Below are 24,447 nucleotides of genomic sequence, written 5' to 3'. Positions count from 1 at the left end.
CTAAGAGAAATACAGAAACTTCGGCTCAACCCACCAAACTGAGAGAGATTCTCTCATGGTAGAACAAGGGAATTACAACCACCCCCTAAAGTGATCTGATTGGCTGGGGACTTGAGAACCAAGGTCAGCAATGCCCCTAAAATTAACCATTGACCGAAATTAGTCAGTCTTCAGAAACATGCCATCACCTGGTCTGGATACTTAAGGAAGGGCTTCAGAAGTAGTCGGGGAGTCACTCTGTAATCAGAGCTCCCGCAGAGAACTGGGTGAAAGTCTATCTGTAGTCAGATACTTTCCACAGAACTTTGTTCACTCTCAGCTGAGGAATGTGATTGTTTAATATTGTATTTGTCCAAATGTATTTACAAGTATGTGTCCACATGTCAATAATTGTATATTGTAGTATTTTTAATAAATGTTGTTTCGATTACTTTATGACTGTCTGATTTGCTAACTTCTTCATAAACTTTCCAGATTGGACTTCTATCCTTATTAGGACTATGGTGGTAAATACTATCTTGCAGCCTCTGGGTTAAATCCCATTTATTTATCCGGGTCCCAAACTTGACTGCCCAAGTTAAGTTAGGTGGATACCAAAACTACACCTCTGGAGTTCGCACACGCTGATGACAGGTACCGGTCTACCCTCTGAGGGGCGTACACACTATGTTCCTAGGCACCGGGCATAGTCCCTGAGACGCTCACATGGTAAGACAATGGGTGGCATCGGCGGAGGCCCAAAGTAAACCTCGTACAACCTTTTTTATTTTTAACTGAGCAATTTTCTCTAGTGGAATTAAGCATAGATGCTAAATAATCCGTAATGCTATCAAGTTCAGCAGAATTCGACATTAGTTTGGTTGAAAACGATAGCTCAGGGAGGTTATCGATAAAGTTACTTGCTGTATTTGACGTGATTGTACGTTTGGCATATAGAAGCGAGTCGGGGGGCTAATATTTTGAGCAAGGGAAATATTGAACGCAATAAGATGATGGTCAGAGATAATACTGGACTGAGGCAGTAGAGTTGAATACATGATATGAAGACAACTGGATCACAACTGGATCACGGGGGAATCATAAGCAGGGAAGAACACACAGGCAAACAGCAGCAGCAACATTAAAGGCAGGACTGAGAAGCACATTTATACAAGGCTAAGCAGGGAGCAAACTAGAGGCACCTGAAATGAGTAACACAAGGGCAGGAAGGAGAGGTAAAACAAACGCGGAACAGGCATGGCACGTTATACCACACTAGGGAGGAAACGGGAGGTTCAGGAGGGCAGGGTGTGGCAGGGATCCGTTTCAAAATTTAATTTTGGCTTGTACAAACCTTGGTAAAAGCTGCAAAAGATCGATCAACCACTTTCTGAGCTATTGTCTTAACAAACAAAGCATCTGTTGGGGTGGCGGTGTCTGGGGAATACCATGTGTAATACACCTTGTGAAGATTTATATGTAAAACAAAATATTTTTTGATTCTATCACACATATAGAAATTATCCATCCATCCATTTTCCAAACCGCTTATCCTATTGGGTCGCGGGGGGTCCGGAGCCTATCCCAGAATCAATGGGCACGAGGCAGGGAACAACCCAGGATGGGGGGCCAGCCCATCGCAGGGCACACTCACACACCATCCACTCACACACACACACCTACGGGCAATTCAGCAACTCCAATTAGCCCCAGCATGTTTTTGGACTGTGGGGGGAAACCGGAGTACCCAGAGGAAACCCCACAACGACATGGGGAGAACATGCAAACTCCACACACATGTGACCCAGGCGGAGACACGAACCCGGGTCCCAGAGGTGTGAGGCGACAGTGCTAACCACTGCACCACCATGCCGCCCCTTATAGAAATTATTCTAGGTTTAAATAGTAATTTAGCTGAGTAACTAGGCTGAAATTCTAGATAGTTGCAATTTTAAGAATTATTACTATTATTCACAGCTTTTAAGCATGCAGTTGGATGACGGATGGATGGATATTCAGCCACCAGAAATGCCAATTGTTGTTAAGAGGATCAAAGTCTGCAAAGTAGTATGCAGGGTTTAAGGCCAGAACACAGCATACTCTCCGACAGAAAGCATAAAGTTCACTGGGGGAATTTCTGTGGCCACTGCCTGAACAGCATGTGTGGAGAATGTTTATGAGGGTCGAGCCATGCAGAGCTGCTGGCCCTGGCATGTAATGATGAATCACAAATCAGTTAAAAATCGGTGCAAATGCATGAAGATTTAAACCGGCTGATGTGGAAAATGAATCACCATTGTAGGAGTACTTCACAGTACTTTAACAGAAAAACTGGTGTAATATTACATTTGATTTCACAATGTGAGTTTGACGTCAGATGTCACTGCGTATCACGTCGACATCGTACGTCAGTTTTTGGTTTTGAGCGAACGCGAGATGATGAATGAATTTGAAACTGAGGACGGCACAGTGGTTAGTGCTGGCTTCGGTCCAGGGCCCTTTCTGTGTGGAGTTCGCATGCTCTCCCCGTTTTCGCCGGGGACTCCAGGTTCCTCCCACGGTCCAAAAGCATGCAGGATAGGTTGACTGGTGAGTCTAAATTGGCCCTGTAGTTGTGTGAGTGTGTGCGACCTGCGGTGTGTAGGTGACTGCCTGGGCTTGGTTCCTGTCTGCGCCCCTTGTTCCCGGGATAGGCTCCGGTCTCCCCCGCGATCCCAGTTGGGATTAAGTGGTTTCAGAAAATGGATGGATGGACGCACCGCCCGATCTTCAATTGGCGGTGTGGCAGCATATTAGCTTTCCGGTAATCACAAACGAGGAGGAAACAGCGAGAAAAGCACAGACAAGACATAAACTGCATGCAAACATTGTAATAGACTGATAACATACACAAACAGGTCCACTGGCACCACCGTGAGCTGAGTGAAGATTATTAAAAGGGCAAAGCACGCTAAAAAGCTGCACATGCAAACCTTAGCTTATTTATTTGATTTATTTTTTTTTATTTACTTATTTTGATTTGGGATTTTTTTCAACAGTATTTTATTCAAATTCAGTTGCACTGTTCACAACAGTGTCAACAGTTCAGAAAGATAAATATAAGAATATTTTTGAATATATTTGTCTGCAGCTCATTCTGCAAAAAATGAGAAAATTGTATCGTGAACTCAGAATCGTGAATCGTATCAAATGGTGAGTTGAATGTATCGTTACATCCCTAGTTCTTACAGTAGTACTATGGTATGGTGGAGCCACATGACAGGAAGGCAGTACATTGCGAAGTCTGTTAAGAACATCATTCGCACTGAACTGCCCTCCATTGACCAGCTGTACTTTAACTGCCACAGTAACAAGGTTCAGTCTATAATCCAGGACTCTGACCACCATCCACAAACACTGACTAGCAGATTCATGAACAGCTTCATTCGCCAAACAATTCAAACCTGCAGCTTTTGCATCCCCTGTAACAGTCATTTCCACGGCAGCTGCACTGTACAGCTGTTACTGCACTTTATCCACCACTGACCACGTATCATCCAGTTTTGTCCTGCTTTGTATCGCACTGTTTCTGCACCATGTTGTCTTGTACTCCCTTGTGTTGTTATGCACCATCTGTGTTGTTCTGAGCAGTGCCATGATGCAATATTACAAAAAGATCTTGAGGAAATGCAGAGTTCTGGAGGAGATTCTCACAGATCATGGCATGTGTTTATACTGAAGAAACTGTACAAATTGCTAGACATAAAACACAGGACTGGCAACTGTGGTACGTTTTAACACCTTGATAAAAAACTTAAAATCCATAGTAAGTAGGACAACCTCATAGAACCTTTACTAGTCATTGTTCAGAAGATTAACACGGATTAAAAACCATTACTATGAAAGCACGCTAATCAGTTAAGTTGATTATGTGGAAAGAGAGAAAAAAAACTGTCTTTGAAAAAGATCAACCATAGAACGAAGCTGCAGCATTGACACCCCCTAGTGGTGATTTGAAGATAGTTCTGTCTGTAGCAGCTAAGCAGTAGATTTGGCGTCAGGTGCCATGACAAACTCAGTGCTGCTCGGTTTGAACGGCAGAAGCACAAAAATAAAGGGGGCATCTACTGCACGCCCCCCACCCTTGAAAATGGTACAAATTATCATGCAACAGTTTTCTTAAGTAAGTCTTTTTGGGCGTCTGCAGAAACCTCCACGATGCGATTGCCCTGATTAAGAAGTGCGCAGCGGATACAATTTGGGATGCATCGTTCATCCGATTTATTAATATATAATTATTAGTATGTCTATATTATTTTAGAAACGTTACTTGACGAATATTTTTCATTGAGATTGATTCCCCGTTTAAAATTTTGGTGACACTTCATATTTTTTAAGAGAGACAGACAATTTGACGCATGCAATTTGCAGAAATATGTTGTGCCGCTATAAAGTACACAGGCAGCATGACAAACATAAGTACTCACTGAAGCCACGACATACGCCCGGCTGGCCCCAGCGGTACCCCTAAGAAGAAGGCTTTTTTCACAACCCACGACCATCACGAGGTCAAAAAAAACTGAATAGCCTAGAATTTAGTTAATTACAAGGCACATATTTATTGGAGCAAGAGCTCTAACATAAAACTACCTTGTAATTATAAAGTATTATGGCTGTGAACAATGTACAAACAGGCACAGAAAGTAAAATACTCCAAAAATGCAAAGAACCTAAATATTTTTGTTTCCACCGATTCACTCTTGATGTGTTAGGAGTCACAGTTCAGTAGCCTATTCTTCAGTATCTGCATTTAAGACCACCAACTGCTCTTTCTCCTCCTTCGCTCGTCGGCTCAGAGTATTGGACTTGGTAAGTAATGTTGCCCTTTTGGTTCCAGCAGCACTCTCTGCTTCCTCTGCCATGTGCTCAGCATCCTTTTGTAAACTCTCACATACACTTTCCAGTGAGACTCTCTTCCTCTTGAGTTCCTCAAGTTTTCTTTTTTGCTTTTCGCTCATCTTTCACCTTTGGTCAGAGGCGCTTTGGTTGCTCCCCCACACACTCTGACATGGTCGCATATAAGCCTCTGTGCAACAACTGTTTCCTCTGATAAGTTGCAGGTCTCCACCTCTATTCGTTCCACTTCGGCTTGCCCATAGGACAGCAGCAGCAAGTTCTTGCAGAACATCCAGAGGTCAGGATAAGGCCCACTAACTTTTTGATGTAAAAAGACATCAACTTTGGATGGTGCTGAAGGAATGAAGGATATAAAATCCAAGCCTTTTGCCTCATTGTGCAGGTGATTATCAGACTGCTGGGATATTGCATCACCTGTAATTACATTAATTACAGTAGATTAGATGCAGATCAACAATGTCAATACACAGAATCACATGTAGAATAGGAAAGTGATTTATAACCCAATTTTCCTATGATACCATAAATGTGCAATCATTTTAATTTAATCTTGAGATATCTCTAGGCTCATCAAAGAAAATATAACTGGGCTGATGCTTCTTTTCAAACACCAAGAGTCGGTCTTCTAAATACTGCTAAAATCTACGTGTTAACACTATTCAGTTCAGGGACGGATTATGGGTTGTGTGGGCCCCTGGGTAAAACGTTCGCGAGGCCCCCCCCCACCACCACCACCTGCACCACCACCACAACCACCACAAGTCAAGGGCCCTTGGCAGCCAAACACCCTCCCTATAGGGTCAGGGGACCTTGTAGGCAGAGGATCAAAGAATGTAGGCCCTCTAAAATAGACAAACGAAAATACATTGCTGATAAGCGTTGCAAATTGTTTTGGGCTTGGGGCCCACGGGCCCCCTGCACCCCAAGGGCCCCTGGGCAGCGGCCCCGCTAACCCGGTTTGTAATCCGTCCCTGATTCAGTTAGATGTGAAAAAAGAAAAGCATAATTTAAAAATAATATTCTGAACTATCCTATTCTTATCCTATGATTTACCAGCAGATATCCTGCCTGCCAACCGATTCTCCTGCGCAAACTTCTGCATGAGATTTCTCCTTTTCTGCTGGCAGTTATCTGGCTGGTGTGCATTTTGTTTGGGTCCAAGCACGTCATCTCATGTACAATCGAGTACTTCAGAGGGCATTTATCCAAGGCCTTTTTGCACATTTTTGAGAGCACAATCTGGCAATTTTTTTTAATCTGAAGGACACCAAGGTCACTTCCACTGCCTTTGGCTCCTGACTGTCTCTGACAAAAAGATGGTTTGTCAAATTTCCAGAATCTTTCTGCACACTCAGCCCAAGGTTAACACTACCTCAGCTGTACATATCAAACCAGCTCAAACTCCATGTTATTCACATATTTTTTACTTCACAATTGTTTGATACATTTGTATGTAAAGATACCAGTGAATTCACAGAAGTCCCACCTTGATGACAGCCATTCCTATATCCACCTCCTTTGGACTGAGCCAGAGTTTTTGCCTGTACAACAGCTGTACATGTTGCTACACAACACTTAAACATTCTATTTCCTCAATGAACTATTTTTTTGCAGCAAAAGCCATGAAGCAGCAATAAAATCTTTAAAATATGCTTACCAATAAATATGGTTCTCCCATTTAAACACATGTAAAGATAAACCATGGATATTTAAAAATCATGGGTTCGTTAATGAGTTTAAATGTTATTGAATGGCTTACCTTAAACTTCTCCAGTAAGTCTTCAGCGGTGGAGTGGCTCATGTACTGTGATCCCAGAACCAGGACTGCACTCGAGAGCCATTCTCATAATTCACCCAATACCTGACATGCACATCCAGTTGTTTTCTTTTGATGGTCCTGTTCATACTTACGTCAAACATGACAACGAAGCTCCCTTTTAATATATGGAGCGAGTCCAAATCGCGCAAGAAAAGCGGTTTTATCTTTACCACAAGTGACCCTGCGAGTCAGGGAACATCACCCTGGAGACGGTGTGAATGTCATCATTGGACGTATAGGAGTGATGTCGGCAAACCGTTTGCAAAGCCCATAGCACTTCTGCTTTCAGTGTGGGTTGAGGAGGATGTACTGAAGGCATTATTTGTCATGGGATCCGGAGACACTGCCAAAACGGGTGTAGGCCTATCTTTAGAGGTTGTACTTATCTCCACTGAATAAACATTTGAGGAAAATTTTTAGGTTAAAATCTGGGCTTATTCTATACTGAACAAAAATATAAACGCAACACTCTTGTTTCTGCTCCCATTTTTCATGAGATGGACTTAAAGACCTACAATTCATTCCAGATACACAATATTACCATTTCTCTCAAACATTTCTCACAAATCAGTCTAAATGTGTGATAGTGAGCACTTCTGCTTTGCTGAGATAATCCATCCCACCTCACAGGTGTGCCACATCAAGATGCTGATCTGACATCATGGGTAGTGCACAGGTGTACCTTATACTGCCCACAATAAAAGGCCACCCTGGAATGTGCAGTTTTTTGCTTTATTGGGGGTCTGGGGACTCAGAACCGGTCAGTATCTGGTGTGACCACCATTTGCCTCATGCAATGCAACACATCTTCTTCGCATAGAGTTTATCAGATTGTCAATTGTGGCCTGTGGAATGTTGGTCCACTCCTCTTCAATGGCTGTGCGAAGTTGTTGGATATTAGTGGGAACTGGTACACGCTGTCGTATACGCCGGTCAAGCACATCCCAAACATGCTCAACGGGTGACATGTCCGGTGAGTATGCTGGCCATGCAAGAACTGGGACATTTTCAGCTTCCAAGAACTGTGTACAGATCCTTGCAACATGGGGCCGTGCATTATCTGTCTGAGTGGCTGGTCTCAGACGATCTTGGAGGTGAACCTGCTGGATGTGGAGGTCCTGGGCTGGTGTGGTTACACGTGGTCTGCGGTTGTGAGGCCGGTTGGATGTACTGCCATATTCTCTGAAACGCCTTTGGAGACGGCTTATGGTTGAGAAATGAACATTCAATGCACGAGCAACAGATCTGGTTGACATTCCTGCTGTCAGCATGCCAATTGCACGCTCCCTCAATGCTTGTGGCATCTGTGGCATTTTGCTGTGAGACAAAACTGCACATTCCAGGGTGGCCTTTTATTGTGGGCAGTATAAGGTACACCTGTGCACTACCCATGATGTCAGATCAGCATCTTGATGTGGCACACCTGTGAGGTGGGATGGATTATCTCAGCAAAGCAGAAGTGCTCACTATCACACATTTAGACTGATTTGTGAGAAATGTTTGAGAGAAATGGTAATATTGTGTATCTGGAATGAATTGTAGATCTTTAAGTCCATCTCATGAAAAATGGGAGCAAAAACAAAAGTGTTGCGTTTATATTTTTGTTCAGTGTACATTGATTTACAGAATCAAATTTAAAAAACAAAGATACACTGATTTTATACAGATTACTAACTTTTGGGGATCACAATACAAATCTAAATATTTTAGACAAGTTACTTATCTGCTTATTGAATGGTGGGCGAAAAAAATATCTGTATAGTGTCCATTATCTAAAACCCCGCAATGACGTAGTTTGTGTTGTTCTTAAAATAATATTAACTTAAACGGTCAATCTGATTTTCTGGAGGAAAAATAATAGTTTTGATGAATCAACAGCTTGGGAAAATAGTCGCTAGATTAATTCAAAGAAAAATTGTCTGTAGTTGCACCTCAACAGTATAACCAGTGATAATACTATATAAATAAAATTAAAGTAATGGCACCAGCATAGACAGACACAGTAACAGTACAGAATGAGGTAACAGTGGCAGTGTGAGGAAATGTCAGCGTCACTGGCTGGTTAACAGCAATGGGGAGGAAACTTGTCTCTAAATCTGGAAATGCTTGTGCAGATGGATGGATGGAAGGTGAAAAGTGACAGTGCTGGGTGGCTAGAGTCTCTCAAGGTGCTGCTTGCTTTTCTGAGGCAGCACCTGAAGACGATGCCTTTGACCGCCAGAAGCTGTGTGCCCGAGGAACTGGAAGCTGTTGAAGCCTCTACAGCATCCTCTGCGATGTAGATAGGACTTTGGGGAGTCATCCGTTTGCGAAAGTCCAGGATCAGCTCCTTGGTTTCTCTAGCGTTGAGGGTGATGTTGTTATACATGGTGAAGAGCTGGGCCTACAAATCCCAGCATTCAAGAGGTGAAAATACAGACTTAGAGGGAATTTGGGAAAAGTGAAAAAATCCTCTTTACTCGTGTCTGTATAAATCTCACCAAGCGTAACTTTGCAGATTAAAGACTGGCTGAGAGTGTAAATGTAAACGCTGATAAGGAGTCAGGAACAAAGTGCTCATGTAGTGCACACCTGGGTCCAGAGGGCCCTTGTTCAGATGGAAAACTGAACAGGCATCTTTTGTGCTAAATGACAGCCGGTGCTGCTCAAGATGATGGACACTATGGGGAAATAAAAAAAAAAAGAGTTTTGAATGAAAAGACACACAAGAGTAACAGTGCAGCCTTGGTCACGTCTCCCCAGCTCATGACTGGACCAGGCTCCACATTGACCCCAAAACTGGCTTTACACACAGGAAACTCACTGAAACTCAACACAACATTGTCCTGATCTTGCCTGGGGAGTTTCACCTGGTTACTGAGATGACCGGCAGCACAGACAGTCTTACCAGCAACAGATATGCTATTAAGGGGTGCGAAGCGTCTGCTGCCAGCACATGGCTTTATATCTGTCGGCTGCATTTGCGCTGCTCCTCCCTCCTATAAAGAGGACAGTTGAACAGCAGTGTGAAGAAAGGGCACAGAAGCAGAAGTCAGTGGAAAAAGCCCCATTACTAACCCTAAGCCCAACTTACTGCAAACAGCCCACTGTATTTCATATGTCTGCTTCATATTTTCCATTTAATTGCCATAATCTCTGGCAGTCAGTGACAAAAGTTATTTACCCTTAAACAGTACTGAGATTGAGTAGAGTGAGGTACTTAAGCGGTATTATGGAAGAATAAAAGCTGAGTCCCATGTCCAGGCGAGATGCGTAGCTGACAGGCTGATGAATGTTTCAAACTCTTACCTCCACCGTACTGACAGGAACGGCGAGCTGCTGTGGCATCATGGCATTAAACTTCTGTTTCTCCAGGGAAGAAAACAACCAAGACCAACCTTAATAATCCACACACTTTGAAGACTGACATAAATGGTAAATATGAGACGTAAATATCATCCAACACTACCAGGTACTCAGTGAATACTCAGTCATGCAGAAATATAATCTAAAGTTATAATTATGGGGACACGTGGCCGTCCACTGCAGGTGACAATGTCCTAAACTCTTTCATACTTAAAGAACACATACAGTTATTACTTTGTAAGGATGCATAAAACTCCAGTTCAGTAAATTTATGGAATATATACTGCAGCAACTACTTTATAGTCATTTATTAAGTAACTGACTTATTTCTTCCCTGCGGGAACTTGTAATTATGCTGAAATAAAAATGTAACTTAACAGCGTTAAAAAGAACTCAGGAATCCAGTCCAAAATGCTTTAGTTTGACATGTGATCAAAATTCAAACTAAATTTCATAGAGTAAACTAATACATGATAGCATCCATGCAAAAGATCAACGGCAGAACAGGGGCTCTTAAGGCAGACTGCATTAAAAAGGAATTAATCATCTCTCTCAATTTAAATTTGGGATAATAATTCTCTTCAGAAGCCTCCATAGAATAGTGCATCCATCCCCTCACTTATGTGTAGAGACGTATCCTAAGGCTCTGGCAACAACATTCAGGTCAACAGCATCAAAAATTTCACAGCTAGTTTTAAAACTTGTTTTTCACTTTACGTTACAGCAAGTTAGTTAATATTAAATTATTGCAACGTGCAGATTAATAGTCAGAAAAGGTTTTTGAAATTTACATAATGATAAATGAGAACTATATTTGATTACTAATTACTGTTGACTAATTTCCTGTCTGGACTTTTCCCCCTTCATTGTTAAAAGTCATTATATGTCTGGGTGCCAGTCAGTGGAAGCACACAGACACCTGGCCTATTCATTCAGCACCAGCCCATCAAGTAGAGAATTCAGCACCACGGACAGTGACCTGTGTTACTATGACATCAGGTCATTGGCTCTAAATATTTTTCTAGAAATAACTAAATGGCTCTATTGTAGAAATTTCCAGCCAGAGACTGGGTTCCTATATGAAGAGAATATTATTATTCAGACAAAGAAAATAAACTACAGAAAACTAGCTCTGCATGTCATCTCCCCTTTACTCCTTAAGCAGGGCACACGCACATCAACAAGTACCAATGCAGCAAATACAGATGAACAATTTCACAGCTTCAGAAGAAGTCAGATTTCTGTGTAATTCAGAGATTGTCAAAGACTTCTGATAGAACATTTTCTGCACTTGAGTCTAATTTCAAGATAAATTGCACCTGGGTCTATTAAAACAAGGTGATGCTGCCTGACCTACCAACCAAGGCTGGGGAGGAAACGTAGGAATACAAGGAAAGCAAGGAAGAAAAGCAGCCACCCTATCTCATGGTCACGGACACAAACATCAGGGAGTGTTATGAAGAAGACACCACACTTAGGACCATTGGTTTTACGCAGTGAATTACACCAGAGAGAGTTTTTACATTCTAGCTGTGTTATGTAACATTCCTCAGCCTTCAGCTTTTTTCCCCACACAATGCAGGACATGCAGGGGTGCCAAACAAAACAGTGGAGCTGCAGTGTAGCCAATTATTTCTTTCAGTAGTTTTAAGATGGTTTGTGAGGTTGTGTGTTAGAGATGGCGGTGAGCAACACTGAGGCATCTCAGGGAACCATGTTGCCCATATTAAAAAACATGCACGCATGCAACTCAGGCAATCCAGCATTTCTTATTTCAGTTACGTATGACACTGCATGTTGCGGTTTTACATGTTCACTACAAGTCAGTGGTTTTTTCCTTGTATGATTATGGCCACATTCACACCAAAAACACACTAGACATACTGTACAAGGCACTCAAGGGAAAAATTCTCAGAACACAAAGTGAATGTATCAACCGAAGAAGGATTTTTCCTTTTCGGAATATTCATTTTTTTCCATGTGGAACCACTGTCCATGATTCAATTGAGTGCATTCAAAGAATGATACATCAAAACTAATAGTGACAAAATATTCATTTAATATGCATTGTACATGAATGTAGGACTTAGATGTTGATGAATTTCTCATCAGTGAAGGGCATATACACTTAAGGGGTATTATGAAAAAAAAAGTTGAGAACCCAGAAGTAACTATCCGATTAAAGATGTAATCTGGTACATGTGCAGACCAGTGATGGATATGTAAATGATTCAAATTGCAAGGAGTTGGCATGTTTAATCACCAGACACAGGATGCCTCGTAGTCACATTAGACAGTGTTAACGGCACTTGACGGAGTTTGATAGGGTTGCATTGCGGGTTTACATGAAGCCAGGTGGTCATGTGCTGCAATTGCATGTGGGCCATGCGGATATCACAGTGGCCTGATATTGAAACCAATGGGCACGTGAGGCATCCACACACGTCGTGAAGTTTCTGGTCATCCAAGACAGACCACGCCAAGGAAGGATCGTCGGATTGTGCTCCAAGCATCACAGATCCCCATGACACCTGCGCCTGATATATGGACACAGCTACTGGACTCTCTACAACACCCTATATCATCGTGTCGCGATGACTGGCATCAGCTGGACTACGGGTTCACCGTCCCATGCATAGGCTGCCGTTCACAATAGCACAGAAACGGTTGCGTTTGGAGTGGTGTAGTCACTGGGAGGCATGGACTGATGGACTGATGACGACTGGCGTCCTACCATGTTCAGCGATACATCTCAGTTCTGCAGTACCACAGATGACCGTCATGTGCGTATGGTGGCGCTGCAGGGAGAGGAGCAATCCTGCCAATGCTGTGGAGTGACACACCACACTCTGACGGCACAGTGGTACACCAGTGACATCCTAGTAGTATCCGGGCCCAGGGGTGTGCTATACCCTACTGACATGGGACCAGCAGTGTGACCATACCGCCAACTCCGTGGTCCGTTTGATCTGATGATTATAATCATCGCGATACAGTCACATGCCCTTTCATCACATGCAGATTTCATTTTCACAACTTAGTCTGTTGCCCTTCACTTTTTTGCCACTGAGTTTGTGTTTTGACACTAAGTTGATGGGAATTGATTATTTAAGCGTCATCTAAAGAGCTTATATTAATTGGGTAAATTGCATAAGACTCACATGGTATTTTGAAAAGATTCCCATATGCGCTGATTAGCTGGGGTTGATCCAAGCAGCTGTGCACTTTTCTCCTGTAACATAAAAGTTTGCTTTTAGGACAGAAAACAAGGTTAAGACCATATTATGTAGTTTACATCTATCAAAATAAAACCAAAGTCACTGTTACCAAAAGAGTAACCATGTGTTATCAAATTTCCTAACATTTTGCTTCATCTTACTTTGGATGCCCATGGTTAGGAGAGAAGCAGAAATCTGCTCAATCATAAGAAAGACTTTTATTGCTACAGGGAGTGAGATCTTGTTGCAGGTGACAAGGCAGGATAGAGTGTGTTTAGAAAAATAATGAAGAGGGAATGTGAGTGTGAGCTATCGTGGCATCTGTGTATAACCCAATATGGCGGCATCCTTCTGAATGTAAATAACATAGCCGGCTTAATTAGCTTAATCAAGCGTAATTGAACTAAGGAAAATTTAGCAATATACTTTCCCTGCTTGGTGTGATAAATACAGCAGCAGCTGCTGGTGGACGGGCTACAAACAGACATCAAGAAGAAATCCCACCTCACAGCCATTTACTGTACCAAACCCCTTAATGTAACTTGTAAAGATGTAGGTATTGGCGTATTCACACATTCATTTGCAGTGTCCACTTCCTGTCCAGTAAATTTGGCAGGACGGAATTTGAATAACCTATAGGTCTGACTCATGTATGCGGCTGAAGGAGTAAAGATAGAATGGGTGAAGAATCCTGTTATACAGTCCTAGTAGACCGAGAACCACCTGATTGCTACTGTAGTTGGAATCAAGGGCTGAGCTGCATGGTGGCCTGGGGGACAATCATGAAAACACAGACCCACTGATATCCTCAAAACCCACAATCAAAAGGGGAGTCAGGCACGGTGGCCAACCACTTGGCCCGTTAAGCCACATGGTGGCCCGATGAGCAGGCAAACACACTATGGGCTAAGGGGTACAAGACAGAGGAGAGAATAGGATGGCCAGTGACATGTGAACAGGACAAGGCAGGGATGGATTCTGACATAGGTACCATACTACTTTGTTTAAATATGCCCAAGTGCATAGAATGTTTTAGTGCAAGTCTTAGACAATGGTATCTCTGAATGACACCGCAGTCTGACTCTTCCTGAAGGCCCTGAGAAGTTGTTTGTATGCACTTGCTGCCTTGACACTTGCTGATGTGCGTGTGCTCTGCTTGAGCAGTAAAGGGGAGATCACATGCAGAGATGATTTTCTGTAGCTTCTCAGTCCGAGTAAAAATAAAATCTTCTCGTTATATAGGAACCAAGTCTCTGGCTGGAAATTTCTACAACAGAGCCATTTAGTCATTTATAGAAATATACAGAGCCAATGAAGGAACCAGATGTCACAGCACAGTAACACAGGTCACTGTCCGTGGAACTGAATGAATAGGATAACCGGCCAATGTGTTTGTGTGCTTACACTGATTATATGTCAGGGGGGAAAATATTTATATCATTGTTGCGATGAACGTCATTCCAGCAAGTGGTTACGTCGTTCACGCAAGTGGTCATGCGGAACCAAAGTTTACTCACCTGTGTGCACCCGAGGGGAAGGCATTAACGGACGCACCTGCTCTTTATTTTGGATAAAGTCGGCAAAACGCATTGGTAGCGCGACAAGCAAAGGGTCAAATCTACACCAAGTGCTTCTGGAACTGTGCTGCGATTGTGTACTGAAAAGTAGACTCTGAACGGACAGCCGGTAAGACCATGAACCATGCGTGTTGGACTTTGTTGCAAATGTTATTTGTAGCAAGCACTACCTGTTGCGAGTGGGGTTTATTTCTTAATGGGGTGCGCTAATGAGGCATTGAGGCGCTGGTGCTGGCTTGTAACATTATATGAGTTGTGGTATTTGACTGTATTAGGAATAAATGGTGTGCTGTAAGTGTCTTAATGACAATATGTGGAATGCTGTTTTATTGATTCAGATGTTTGCATTAATGCGGTTTAAAAGGGGGGGTTCTATTTTTAGTTTATCTAAAAGTTAAATATTAAATTGCTAAAAAGAAAAAAAAAAAGTATTAAGGGTGAACTTTCCTTTTAATAATTCATATGGGCAGAAGTGTTAAACCTATTGTTCGATTGTCTAATTGGTTAGCTTTTCATTGCAATTTATTGCGTTGAGTAACTCATTTATGTGTTTCCCCAGTGGTTTGATCTTAAACTTTGATGTTTGGAGGAATTTTATTCAGAACAAGTTATGTATAATTGTGTGGAAATTTGAAGCTGAGATTGGTCATTTATTGTATATTTTGTGTGTATGTGTGTATATATATATATATATATATATATATATATATATATATATATATATATATATATATATATATATGCATTTAAAGTAAAATTTTGTGTTTGCTCATAAGATAGATTGGTGAAAGTTGGTGTTTTGTGGTTTAAGGTTTTTCACCTGTAAATGCCTGGCTTGAGGAAAGCGAAGATAAAATAAAAAGGGATAAAGAGTCCAAAAAGAAGGCCTGGTTATTCTGAGTGAAATCCAGTTATATGTTCAGTTTTGGTACATCTCTATCAAGTGAGGGGTAAAGCACAGTAAGAATTGTGATCACTTGACAATCATTGAGGGGAAAAATGTAAAAATATATACAGTAAGGACAATATAATCGTAATTTAATGTATCCCTTCTGCTCTTTAAAAAGCACAATGTCTGACTGACAAATATGTCTATTATTAGCACATTTTAATAATTTAATTAATATTAAGCAGTACACCTATTTCCTGTAATCACTCTGCGTTAAAGCAATTTTTAAAACTAGCTGTGAACTGGATGCTGTTCTGACTGTTGTTGCCATGGTGCCTTATTTACTTTCAAATCGCATTGTCCACAACCTGATCAAAGGACCAAACTTTAAAATCAGTGCAGGGTAGTGTCGCAAGTAGTGATGCTTAGGCTTTAACCTATGTCCTGGAAAGAAAGAAAATCTACAAGCAAGATATTCTTGGATAAGAACGTCAAGGTATGCAACCTCTGGCAATAAAATTTTCTGTGCACAAATCAGCTCCACAATGTCTTTTAGCTGAAGGGTCAACTGCCAATCATCATCTGTGGGCTCTTTCACCTTGTCACACATGATCACAGGAAGAAGTCTTAGAAAATTCCAGTTCTGAACAGCCTGACCATAAAGCTTTACTCCATTGGAGTTTACTGCACATGGCTTACTCAACACATCAGAGCCACTGTACTTAAATTTCTTAATGCGTCTATTCAGAATTGAATAAGTGAACCACTTTTTTTGCTTGATGAAGTACTTCAGGTAAAGGGCTAAATCATAGGAAAGGATACCCTCAAAAATGTCATGGCCTAAACAAGGTGGCAGGCCAGGCATACAAACATCGAAGTAATTCAATGAATTAAAACTCAGATATTATACCTTCAACGTTTTGTTGTTCCTCAGACTGTAAAATGCATTTGGATCTGTTTGAAAATCTGTTCGGGTTGTCCGGCAATACCTGCAGAAATATTCAGAAAAACTAAAATTTTCTGTAAATCCACCGATATTATGAGACCCCAAATTGTCCCCTGCAATGCACAAAACAGTCCCTTTAACTTTTTCCTCTGCCACCGTTATTCCATTGTCTTCCAGGTCTTTTAAGTCTGCAATGAGCCTTGAGAAAACTTTGTCATGGCCAAAGTGTTTGAAGTCTTTTTCCTGACACAGCATTACAAGTGACATGTGGTCTGTACTTGATGAGGTGGTAAATTAGCCAGAGACAAATATACAGCTACTACTTTGTGCTGCTTTTTGCTGAACCTAATGGGTTCACCGCCTCAAAAGAATCTTGATATAGAATTAGTTTTAGACATGATGGGTTTTGAGAAAAGAACTCATTGTTTTTATATACCTGACCATCACTGACATCACAAAGCACATCAGTGTATGGTACGTATGTACCCTGTGCAGCACAATTCTGCCATAAGTCTGACTCCAGTAAATGTCTCAAAGTGTCTTTCAATGGAACATAGTAGGCAAACCTCTGTGACCTTGTTTCATCCCTTCCTAAGTACAACTTTACAGGTTCTGTGTATCTAAACATCTGTTTAAAAGCCCTAGTTCTTGAAAAATTGGTTCTCATTGGTCCTTCATGACTAATGGTGAAAAGGTCAGATTCCTTCACAACATCACATATACTACCAATAACCTCATCTGTTAATTCAGTTAAGTCACTTTTCAGGAATGCACTTAATTTATTCAAAGTATATGTCTGTCCTAGTTCATGTATGCTTAGCATCTCTTCAATAATATTTTGTATAGTTGATGCTGGCAGAAGAAACTGCCCATGTAATTTCAAGTAGAAAAGAGAAATATTTCTAAGAAAAAGGTCACTGAAATTTTCTGTAAGATGGACTTCACCTTCATCAGTCTCACTAAATCTCTCTGTAGGGCCTGTAACTAACGGTTCAGTTTCAAGAAACTGAGAAACTGTCTCCTTATAAAGATCTCTTATACTGTCCACAGAACATTGTCTGTGTTTCCTGGACATGTAGGCTGTAAACGACGATCTCACAGTGAACGTATGGTCGCATCCTGTCACCGGACATGTCACAACACGTCCTTCGGCTATATGTTCCTTTAAGTGAGCTGTTAGTGATCTGACATCGCGACATTGGCGCTGGCACATAGACATATTACACGTAAACACCGTAAGGGCATTTGTAGTATCAATATATGAATCTGTGTTATGTTTACGGTAAAAATGAGCCTTAAATTCCCCATATGAACGAAACGTATTGTGGCAATCTGTAGCGCCACACTTGAACACGCATCGTGGTTCATGACGGTGAAGTTTGACATGTAAAACATGTTCCCTAAGGGTTTGCACTGATGTTCCACAGAAATAACAACTAAACATTGTAACTGCGTGAACAAACACGCACTCTATTGCTGTTTTAAACACCTAAATGCTGTTTCACATCCCGCTTGCAAATCTAAGTTTTACATGTGCTGCCAAGATACGTTCATGCGCCGTCAACACGGTACATGCTACTCGTGTTTAAAACCACACACTGCTTAACACTGCTTAAAACGATTTAATTTAACTTACCAATTTGCCCAGACACATTTATTTTATTTTATATTCCCACTAGTTTGTAGATTTTTTTTAAATGTTATGTTTGTTATTGGGTGCTTTCCACTTCATGTACCCACATACAGCGCTGGCTTAAAGCAATACATTCTGGTCCTGACGCAATGCATTGTGGTTAGATTTTTATCGTCCGCTGCATTATGTCACCATGTCACGTCGTACAAAAACCTCGCGAGAGCAAGACAGATCATCCTGCACCTCTTAAGTGTTATGTAGTTTTGCCTGAAACGCAAAAATAAAACAAAGCAATTAAAGCCGATCAGTGGCTCAAATTCTGCTGTAGCGATTGAAGAACTTTTGTCGGAAGTTGGATTCGAACCCACGCCTTACTTCGGAGAACAGAATACCCCTTACTTTGAAAGGCCATTTTCGCTGCGCAGGAGGCTTTAGACCGCTCGGCCATGGGGCAGTTTCCAGTTGAACCCTAAGGAGTAGGTTAAGTCCAGCCTTGGCTTCCAAGCTGACGTTTTTCTACATATGTGCTTGTGTATCATGGACAGTAAGAGGGGGCAGGCAAGGAGAGAATTTCTCTCTTTGGGGATCAATAGAGTGTTGTTATTATAACGTCTAAAACGTATGATGGTCTGTCGATAAATCAATAACAATATCAATGAAGTCAATGTTTATCTAAAGGAATCAGAATTCAGGAAAAGCCAGGGGCCGGACCGAGTGTAGGGGGCGTGGCCAGAGACAGCCTGCTGACTGTTCCAAATCATGGGTGCATGTTACAAGTCCGGAACATATTTTAACTTAGTACTAACTTAGCATCATATTTGATCTGATTCGACTGAATATCCCAGGTTTCCATCTCTCATGCATCTGGTGTGACGTGTTTTCAGACTCTCAGGCTGGCGCAAAGAAATCTTACGGGAATTGAACGTCTCACTCCGGTCAGCTGACCAAAGTTGGTAACCTTGGTATTGTGTGTAGGAGATTCGGTATAACTATAATTTCGTTCTCCATTTACATGCCCGTAGTGTCTTTAACCGGCTGCACAAACTGGATCCGCCTCCATTACGACACAACTTTGCCCTTATTGGCTTAAGAATTTAGTCACATACATGACGTATATCTGCTATTTCTCCCGAGAAGCAGGTAAAGCAGTGGTAACTGCTTTGTAGTTAATTTACCTGGTAAAATTAAGTTTAAATAAATGATATAAATACTGTAATAGTACTCGTGAGCTTTGTTTATTTGTTATTAGTTATTGTAATGTTGCGCTGCTTTATTTGTTTAATCGTCTAGTCTGTGGAGACATTCAAGTTAATCAAATAAGAATTGCACTGTACACTGTACATGACCATAAAAACTTTGTATCCTTGAAATAAATGTTTTTGATCTTTTCCTTGGCAGTTATCTTTTTACACAGGGCCTCTATGTACACGATAGTTTTTTTTTTCACGACTAACAGTATGGATCAGGAGTTGGTTATTGTAAAAGAAGTAATGTGCATGCAGGTGATATTTGTATAGATTTATCCACACCCTTGTAGCAGTGCTGCCATTGCAGTCAGATCTCGCAAACTAGGAGTATTAGTTGTCTTTATTTCTCTTTATTTCTTGACGCCAACCCTCTCCATTAATCCGGGCTTGGGACTGGCACCTACCTGAGCTGGCTTGCTCCCTTAAGTGGCTGGGTTAGGCTAAACTATATATATATATTTACCAAGACTACAATAAAACATCTCGAAATGTGTAGTCTAGCAAAACGCAGTTTAAAGAAGGTAGCCTACCTGGCGAAATTGCAAACAAATTAAGGGCGTTAGGCAGCCTTTCCAAACCGCTTATCCTACTGGATCGCGGGGGGTCTGGAGCCTATCCCGGAAGCAATGGGCACGAGACAGGGAACAACCCAGGATGGCGGGCCAGCCCATCGCAGGGCACACTCACACACTATTCACTCACGCATACACTCCTATGGGCAATTTAGCAACTCCAATTAGCCTCAGCATGTTTTTGGACTGTGGGGGAAACCAGAGTACCCGGAGGAAACCCCACGATGACATGGGTAGAACATGCAAACTCCACACACATGTGACCCAGGTGGAGACTCGAACCCGGGCCCTAGAGGTGTGAGGCAACAGTGCTAACCACTGCACCACCATGCTGCCCCCTAAATGGAAAACCATTAAATACAAAAGGAAAACAAAAGTGCTGTAAGACTGTATACTTATGTGTATGTTAGTAAAGGCTGTAGCTGACACAACGGACCCCACTAATTAGAAAGGGGTAATTGTACACATGTGGCATCCAGTATGTTCTTCTATAACAGTTTTTAAAAGAAAAAAAAAACTCACATTACACAAATTGGCACTATCAAAACGAGGATTATGGGGAAAATGGGGACTGTGATGGAGATTACATACACGTAGGCATGGTATTTAGTTTTTTTTAATCTGGTCACCTTCCAGAGTAATTGTAAACTAAAACCATCTTCACCCTATTTGATTCTTTATAAATGGACAATCAGTCGTGCAGTAAATGGGGGTATAGAGAGACACAGAGCTTGTCTAACAAGAAACCCTGGGAAGCTAACATTAATAGGGTGGGTATGGATAGCAAAACCATTGATACAGATTACAGATTCATATCTCACCTGAACCCTGGCGGGCTCCGTGCCAATAGGGGTTGGGATTAGGGTTAGTTAACTTAAGTAGTAATATTGATGTGTATATTCTCCTATTCTCCAGTCAGTGAATCGTGAAACGTAATGTTAATATGTTTCTATACCTATATGTTCTGCTTAAAAACCCATAAAGGCAAGCACAGTGTTTAGACATTCTGTTACTTAGACTAGTAAACACTAAGATCCTTCAGCTTTCAATTAACCTGACACAACAGTCTAAACAACAAATGTGTGCCATGTCATTTGTCATCTTTACATCTTGTATCCTTTATATGGTAATTGGATTTTCAAGGTGGAATTGCAGGTCGATCATTTTAAGGATCTAGATGTAAACCTCCCTGGTGTTGCTTTAATATTTTTTTTGCACAATTTGCTTCACACACTTCCTCCAGCAGAGAAGCTTACAATACTACACCCCACCAAATGACTGGATGATGCCTTTTTATTTAAGGTCTGGCTGTGAGCCTCGATTACCGATACACTATCTTCAGGCTCCTGCCGGGATCAGTCAGTATGGTGGACCTTTGGAGGAATGGGTACAAAACCATCAGGAAAGTTTGCAGGTGCTTCAAGAGTATGTGAAGGCTTAGTTGGAGGAACAAGCCACACCACGAAATCGGAAACACAATGAGTTGGTTAATGATTAGGGGTTTGATGAAGGTCAGCTGGTGTGTTTGCGGAACCATGTTCGAGGTAAAATACAGGATCATTGGGATGCCTGTTTGTATATGGTAGTTCGGTGTCCCCAAGATCAGGGTGCAGTTTACTCTGCAACTCCAATGGAGGGGGACGGGGTTGTCCGTCAAGTTCACCGAACAGAGTTGCGTCCAGTACCACAGGGGGTTGTTATGTCAGGGGAAGATGTTCTGGTAATGTCTCCTGAGTCTGGGTTGCCCACAGGGGCAACAGAAATGGAATCGGATGAGGACTCTGTGATTTTACGGGGACAGGGCTGGTGGGAGGGGTCGCAATAGAGCATCCACAAGTAGGCCTCGTATAATGGAGGAGGTTATGTCCCCCCCGAGGTGTAGAGACCAGTTAAACGTTCGGTGAGGTCCACCACTGGTCATCATACCAACCCTTATAAGTTACCACGGTCAGTGAATGATCGTTCGGTTGGGGAGGAAGACCAGTGGTTTGGGGATAGAATTCTTAGCTGTGATCGTTGGGTCATCAATTTCATTTTGGGGGATGGATTGTAGCCAGGCAATTATAGGCAGGTATAGGAACTGCAGTTCGGACTGGAGGCATAGCCGGGGCGAGATGGCTGTGCATGTTCCGATGGTAGGGCATATTGGCAAAGGAGCAGGCACGGGAAAGACAGGCAGGGTCCTGATAGATTTGGTGGAGCATCGGCGGGCATATTGAATTTGCAGTGTAGCAGCCTTTCTGTTTGCTTGTTTCAGGGGTGAACAATCTTATCCGCAAAGGGCCGGTGTGTATGCAGGTTTTCGCTGCAACTCCCTAATTAGATTTCTAATTAGAGGACTGATTAGCTGAAGAGTCCTCATACCTGGTTTTGAAGAGCTGACCTAAAGGTTACCCCAAAAACCTGTTTTTTTTTTTGTTTGAATGGGGCAGTGAGTCATGGGGTAAACTACTGTTCTTTAGGGGTTTTCAAGGTGGAATTACGGGTCGATAATTTTAAGGATCAGGTTGTAAACCTCCCTGGTGTTGCTTTAATATGTTTTATCTGAGGTTGTATCGTGTATTATCAAGCCAGCCGGCTTAGTGGCCTCGGGAGCGGGGTTTAGTGGGAGCAGCTGGCTAGTTTTATTTTCTTTTTTGTTTGTGTCTTTTTCTTTGTTGTATGTATATTTTGGGTTCATTATTAGGCAGGCTGGGCCTTTTGGCACCTGTAGTCTGGGTGCTGGATTGCCCATAGGGGTCTTTTTTATTGCTGTGATTTGCTGTGTCATTCACTAGTGTGATTTGTGCTGGATGTGTTTTTAAGGTTGTGCTGTGGCGTGTACCTGAGCAAACTTTGGGCAACCTGTTCTCTTGTTGGCTTTATTGACAAAGGGTGGATTAGTCTAATTACGGCCTGCTACAAATAGCTGCATATAACGTATAAAAAAAATCACCTTATGGGTGCTCCGTAGGGTAGCAAGATCTTGAGTTTTTTTACAGTACTCGGGTACGTTTTAAAATTTTCGACCAATCAGCAAACATTATTCTGACAGCATAGCTGGGAAACCAATGAAAAGTGAGTGCAACGTTCTAGAACTTGACTTCGGGTTGACGCTCCCTATAAAAGAGCTGGGTACTGCTTCAAGGCGTTCAGTTGGCGCTACCTCCTGATAGAGTAGCACTGTACGGCTCTTGTTCCGTAAAACAACATCAAAAGGATGAAAAAAAAAACAATATTTAAAGAAGACGAAAAAAATCAATTTTTAAAGAAGACGAAAAAAACATCGTCTAAAAAAATAAGCCAAAAAAATAATATCCGAAGAAGGAAAAACATGCAAAGTAAAAAAAACAAACAAAAATAAAAAACAATATCCAAAGAAGAAGGAAAAAAACATCTAAAGGGAGAAAAGAAGAACTGAAGGGCAAACGAGGTAGGAGGAAATACAAATTTCGTTTCAGCACCGTTGGAGTGCCAAGCCGTGAAAAGCATTTGGCCAGAAGACAAGGTAAGTGTTGTACCTGTTATTTTAAAACAGCGCTTTTCAAAATGCTGCTTTATAATCGTTTGAGATCGTTAGCCAGTGTGACAGCTGAAGGCTTTTTGAGTTTACCAACATAAAGTTTTATTTCTGTATTAGGACATTGTCAGGAACAATGATGTGTTCATCGCTATGATGTGGTCAAAAAGCGATGCATTGAATCTTAGAAACATTTGTGATTTTTCAAACGATGCTTTTCCTTTTATTTAATCAGTAAAATTTCCATCGGTTTTATATAGTGCCCCTTGAAATATGTCTTTAGCTCATTTTCCGGGCATTTTACTAGAATGCATCCTGAGAAATACACAAGCTCTGCTGCATTTCCGTGCCTCGATGTTTAGTGCCGAGTATAATTGTTGCAGTTGCCTTTTATATATTCCATGAGACCTGTTGGTACCAAGAGAAGTGTGAGACTGTCAGGGTGAATTTATCATACAATCGCACGCATAAATACCTGAGGGTTGCCAGTCCTTTTGCGTTGTTACAGGAGGACTAGAGCTGACGAGTGTGTTTCTACACACTATCAAGGGCATTGTAGTACAGTTTTCTCAGGTGGGAGAATGCTGCCGATCTCCTATTTGACAATACAGCCCTTGATATATTAGAATATTACAGAACTAGAAGCCTTTTGCAAGGAAGAATGTGAGAAAATCCCAAGTACAAGAACTGAAAGCCTTTCAGCTGGCTATAAGAAGCGCTTGTAAGCTGTGATATCTGGCAGAGGAGGTGTTACTAAGTACTGATTACGTAGGGTGCCCAAACTTTTGCAGAGTGCCATAATAATGTTTTTATTTTGTAATTTTGTT

Source organism: Brienomyrus brachyistius, unplaced genomic scaffold (assembly GCF_023856365.1).
Source record: "Brienomyrus brachyistius isolate T26 unplaced genomic scaffold, BBRACH_0.4 scaffold634, whole genome shotgun sequence".
In the NCBI taxonomy this organism is placed as follows: Eukaryota; Metazoa; Chordata; class Actinopteri; order Osteoglossiformes; family Mormyridae; genus Brienomyrus; species Brienomyrus brachyistius.
This window is presented reverse-complemented; position numbering follows the sequence as displayed.